Below are 6,331 nucleotides of genomic sequence, written 5' to 3' on the forward strand. Positions count from 1 at the left end.
CTAAGCATGGCAATCTCATGAATAGCATAGCAAGATCCATACATAAATAAAAGGTGTACCACAAGTCAATGTATCAGATGGAAGGTACACAAACAGATAGGGTATCAAATAAACCCTAGGTCCTGAACATGATGTATCACATGGTTGGGTCACTACCGAAAGCATGTATGGTCAGATAAATAATAACATGCAGTGCATAATAAATAAACAAACAACATGTAACAGATCATGTAGTGACCAACCGAATCAAATGGAAACACAATTCTTGCTATATGTTAAACACTTTATCATGCATATCAAAAGACATAAGTCAAAGTACCCGCCTCCGAAAATAGAAAGGTCCGATCTGACTCCGAGATACTCGTCTCGCGTCAAAGTCCTGTGTTAAATCGCACAGTTTAGCTAATTTAATTATAAACAAATAGCTAAACTAATTTCTAATCCACTGACTAGTTAGGGTTAGTTTCATAAACCCCAATTACACCGTTATAGAACTTCTAGACTTACGTCAATAATTATTGCTAATACATCTAGCAATAATCTACCACAAAGATCAAAACCATAAACCTTACCTCTAACTCTCCTTCAGTCGTCTGTGATGGCAACGGACCCGATTCACAACGGAAAGACCGAAATCCAGCAACTTCAGACCGTTCACTGCCAATTGGAAAACAAATTCCAAATCCAACTTAATAGAAAACCTTATAATAGCATACCTCCATCCATAACACTATTGACGTTAACAAAAATCCTTACCTAACCCATAATTGTGTTTGTTGATCCACCACAAGGAAGGATTGATCAATAACAGAGAAGAATATCCAAGCTCTGCACTGCTCGGAAGGATAGAGGTGCCGGAAAGGATTTGCAGCAGTGCTGCTCGATCAACAGTCGGTGGTGGTCGGAGTGGCTCGGGAGCAAGTGTCGGCTAGGGCACAGTGGAACCAACAGTGGTACGCGGGTGCCGGAATCGGGGTGGCCGGCGCTTCTCGAGTGGCTGGCGTCGGGTTAGGGCACAAAAAGTAACAGCCGGCGCTAGGAACTCCACGGCAAGGACTAGGGCTCCGGGTGGTCGACGGTGGCTCTCAACTGGCATCGGCCGGCTAGGGCACGGCGACGGCGCTGTTTTCCATTGACCGACAGTGTCTCGTGAGCACAAGGAGGAGTCGGCCACTCGGCGCAAGAGGGAAAAGAGCACCGTCGGCTGTAGCTAAGGCAGTGACGAGAGGAGGAAGAGAAGAGGTCGGGAGAGGAGGGAACCGCTCGTGCGGTTAATGCACGAGAGGTTTCGGCGAGGATGAAGAGTCGGCACACAGTGTCAAAAAAAGAAGGGAAAACGCACGGCACAGTAACAGGATAAAACAAATAAGAAAAAGGAAATAGAAAATAAATAATTAAAACTTTTCCTCGTTAAAACGGGGTAGCCTAAACAGGCTTTTCCGGACCCCGTTTCTATCCCCGTCAACTCGTCCGTACGAGCTCCGAAAAATTCCCGAAAAATCTCCAAAAATTCCGGAAAAATCCCTTATTAATATTCGCCTATTTTCCGGTATTTTACACTATCAACCTCCGTTCAATGTTCCCTTTGTCATAGAGATGCACTCGATCGGATTCTACCCTGACCTCCATGGGGACAATTGCTTCGTCGCCATATACCAACTGAAATGAGGTTATGTCGGTCGCCTCTTTCAGAGTCGTGCGGAGAGCCCATAGCACACTAGGGAGCTTGTCGACCCAACTGCCTCCCCTGTGGTCGAGCCGAGCGTGCAAGACTCTAAGGATCTCTTAATTGGCGAATTATGCTTGTCCATTGCCTTGAGGGTAGGTCACTGAGGTGAAGGATTGTTGGATGTCATAGCCTTCACACCATTCTTTGAGCTCCTAATCGACAAGCTGCCTCCCATTGTCAGACACGAGTCAGTGCGGGATTCCGAACCGGCAAATAATGCTCTGACAAATAAATTTGGTAACCATCTGCTCGGTGATTCTTGCAAGCGGCTCGACCTCTACCCATTTTGAGAAGTAGTCCACTGCCACTAGTAGAAACTTTCGCTAACCGGTTGCCATGGGGAATGCCCCACGATGTCCATGCCCCATTGATCGAATGAGCACGATACCGTGGATGCTTTCATCTCCTCGGTCGGTCGGTGCAGCATGTTGTGGTACTTCTGGCAAGATAAGCAAGTCGCCACCGTCCGAGCGGCATCCTCCTGTAGGGTCAGCCCAAAGTACTCAGCCAGCAGTATTTTTTGGGCCAATGCGCGGCCGCCCGAATGACCTCCGCAGGAGCCTTGGTGCAACTCATTCAGGATGTAATCGATGTCTTCTGGTCCAACGCATATGAGTAGGGGTTGAGAGAAGGCTTTCTTATAGAGTTGGTCGCTGATCAACGTGAACCTACCTCTTCTTTATCAAGCGAGCATCCTCCGGATCGGCAGGTGCAGTTCCTGAATGCAAGATCTATGTTAGGGTCATCCTCTAGTCGTTCGGGAAGGTGATTCCCTCCATACGGTCGATGTGGGCTACCAGTAAGACTTGCTCGATCGGCTGACCTATGACGATCGACGTTAATGAACTGGCCAGTTTCACTAGCTCATCCATCGCTTGGTTCTCCGATCGGGGGATCTTCTGTATAACCACTTCTTGGAAGTTGACCTTCAACTTTTCAAAAGCCTCTGCATAAAGCATTAGCCGTGTGCTGCTTATTTCAAAGGCTCTGGATAGTTGATGGGCGGTAAGCTGGGAGTCTGAGTGAATGAGGACTTTATCCGCTCCCACGTGCCGAGATACTTGCAGTCCAGCTATCAATGCCTCATACTTTGCTTCGTTGTTAGTAGCTTGGTAGTCCAGTCAGACGGACAGCTACATCCGGTCTTCCCGATGTGAGATGAGGATTAAGCCGATCCCGCTGCCCTATCGAGTGGGCGAGTCGTCCACATATATCTTCCATGTCGACGCTGGCTCGTCACTTTGGACTTCTATGACAAAATCCGCTAGGGCTTGAGCCTTGATCACCACTCGGGGTTGATATTGGATGTCGAACTCGCTAAGTTCGGTTGTCCACTTAATTAGCCGTCCGGACGCCTCTGGATTGAGAAGGACTCTTCCAAGAGCGCTGTTAGTCATCACTATTTGAGAGCTCTAGGAAGTACGGGTGGAGCCTCCTTGCGGCGAGTACCAGTGCATAGGCTAACTTTTCGAGACCGGTGTAGTGAGATTCAACATCTTTCAATATATGGCTCAGAAAATATACAGGTTGCTGATCTTGACCATTCTGCCCGACTAAAGCCGATCCAACGGCATGTTCATTAGATAACAAATATATTCAGAGCGGCTCACCCACAACTGGCTTGGCTAACAAAGGTAGTGAGTTCAGATACTCCTTCAGCTCCTCCAGCGCTCAGTCACACTCGGTGTCCCATTGGAATTTTATGGCTCGGCGCAGTATCTTGAAAAATGGCAGGCTTCGATCGGATGACTTGGATATGAACCAGGCTAATGTCGTGATCCGACCGGTCAACCTCTGAGCTTTCTTCAAATTTCGAGGCGGAGGCATATTCTGCAAAGCGTGAAGCATTCTTTAGTCCGAACGACATGACGTTATAGTAGTATGTTCCATCGGCCGTGATGAAACTGACATTTTCTTGATCCTGTTGGGGTTGCAAGGTTGCAAATATAGTCCCATATTGAAAACACATGGAAAAGATCATGGGTTTATAAGATTAAAGATATCTCCATTGGCATGAGGCCTTTTGGGTAGAACGCAAGAGCAAAACCATGAGAGCTTAGACCCAAAGTGGACAATATCATGCAATTGTGGAGATATCTAAATTCTTTTCGATCCTATAATTGGTATCAGAGCCTGAACTGCCAGAAGGTTTAATCGCCGACTGTGCACAAGAGCTATGGTCTGATTAAGCCATGTGGGTACAATATTGACCTTAAATAAAGAAAGTGGGGGCTCCTATGTTCGGATCAAGAGAACTCAAGAGCAAAATCATGAGGGCTTAGGCCCAAAGTGGACAATATCATGTAATTATCACTACAAAAAAACAGGGCTTCAAAAACGGATTTTTAAAACGAAAATAAAATCTGTTTCAAATTTATATAAATCAGAGATAGATTTAATACAGAATTATTAATCCATTTCATTTTAGTAAATAATATATATTTTTAAAAAATTTAAGACAGAATTTAAAACAAATTTGAAATAAAATTACATATAAATTTTTATGAACAAAAATAAATATGAATTATAAACAGAATTTGAGACTGTATAATTTCTATGACAAATTTCGTTTATAAATTAATTAAAAGTTAAACGGAAATAAAATCTATTTCAGATTTATATAAATTAGAGACAGATTTAATACAGAATTATTAATTCGTTTCATTTTAGTAAATTATATTTTTTTTAAAAAAATAAGACAGAATCTAAAACAAATTTAAAACCAAATTACATATAAATTTTTATAAACAAAAATAAATATGAATTATAAAATTTGAGACGGTATAATTTCTGTGACAAATTTGGTTTATAAATTAATTAAAAGTTAAAACGAAAATAAAATATATTTCGAATTTATATAAATCAGATACCGATTTATTACATAATAATTAATTTGTTTAACTTTAATGAATTATAATATTTGAAAAGAAATTTAAAACAAATTTTGATACAAAGCTATGTATAAATTTTATTTAAAAAATAAATATGGATTATAAATGGAATTTGTGACCGTTTAAACATTTAATGAAAATTTTAAACGAAAATAAAATCTGTTTTATATTTATATAAATTAGAGACATGAAATTATAAATATGTTCACTTTGACAAAATATAATATATGAAAAAACTTTAAGAAAGAATTTAAACCAAATTTAATATGAAATTACATATAACTTTTTCTAAACAAAAATAGATATGAATTAGATTTTCTAACCCTTTCTCCTTGTCCTAATTTGGCTTTGGCTTTGTCTTTGGCTTTATCAGAGCATGTACGAATTCATTTTCCCCCTCCTTTGATTTTTTTTCTTGTGCTTGGTGGCCATCTCATACGGCTGCAAGGTCGTTCGCAGCTGCGAGGTCGGCCGTAGTTATGAGGTCGGTCGCAACCACTTGAGGTTGTCTGCAGTTGCTTCTCAAAGTCGCAAGATTCACGACCTTTTCAATTAGCCCCCTCATGCGATCGTGAGGTCGTCCATCCTACAGTCCCTGAATTCTTGTTATTTTTATTGATTTTTATTAATAATTGTGCACTTTTATTGTAAATTATGGTAATAAAATAATAATAATAATAATTAAATAATAAAATTTAATTGGGGAATAATCTTAATAGAATTTTTAGAAATTTTTAAGATTTTTTTTTCGGAACTTGTAAGGTGTAATTAGAGGGGATGTATTTGCGGGCTTGAGAAATGTATATTTGGAATATCCAATTTAGTAGGAGTTGATAAAAGAAATTACTTACGCTTTAATTAAAATAAACTTAATTTTCTAATTTAATTAATCAATTTTGGTTATAATTCCTCACCGTGCCCTACTCCTCCCTAATCGTCGAACCCTTCCTCACCTTATCTCGTCGCCGCCCCGATTATTCCTCCTCTCTCGCGCCGTTTACTCTCTGCTCTTCTTCTTCTCCTCATCTTCTCCAATCCACACCCCTTTCTCTTCTTCTGCGTCATCTTCCCTCCTCTGCCATCGTCTCCTCGTCGCGGAGGTCCTCATCGCGCCGATTGTCACGAGAGCACCACCGGCAGCAGTCCTTCTCTCTGCGAGCCTCACCAACACCAAGCTCTCTGGGCTATCAGGCGGCCCGATCCTCTTCTACATTTTCCCCTTGCATCTCTGCCCTAGATGCAGCCGGCGTCATCACATCCGACCATAATACCTGCAATTCGAGTGGCTAGCGTCGCCACCATCTCTTTCACCGACTGCCACTTCTTCCTCTTCCATCTGCCACCGTCGGAGAGCTGAGTACACAGGAGAGTAGGGTTGTTCTTCCGCGTATCAACAGTTGCAAGGGGTTACCACGCGTTGCCCCCTTCAATTGTGTCGTGGCCATCTGGTCAGCCACAAGGAGGTATGAGATGTTGTCATCTCTATTCCTATTCCCTGTTTGACAGCCATCACAGCTTATCAACAGATTGACATCTTCTGGATTGCAGATCCATTGCTGCGGTGACCCCATTTGTGCTTGGATTTGTGCCAATGTTGTGTATCAATGAATTCTGAGGCAGTGAGGGTTGTTGGACAGATTTACCATCGTCTGAAGAGCCACAAACTGCTGATAAGGGTAATAATCTGAACCTGATCAGATTTATTGGGTTG

The sequence above is a fragment of the Zingiber officinale genome, chromosome 4B (genome assembly GCF_018446385.1).
Source record: "Zingiber officinale cultivar Zhangliang chromosome 4B, Zo_v1.1, whole genome shotgun sequence".
NCBI classification, from domain to species: domain Eukaryota; kingdom Viridiplantae; phylum Streptophyta; class Magnoliopsida; order Zingiberales; family Zingiberaceae; genus Zingiber; species Zingiber officinale.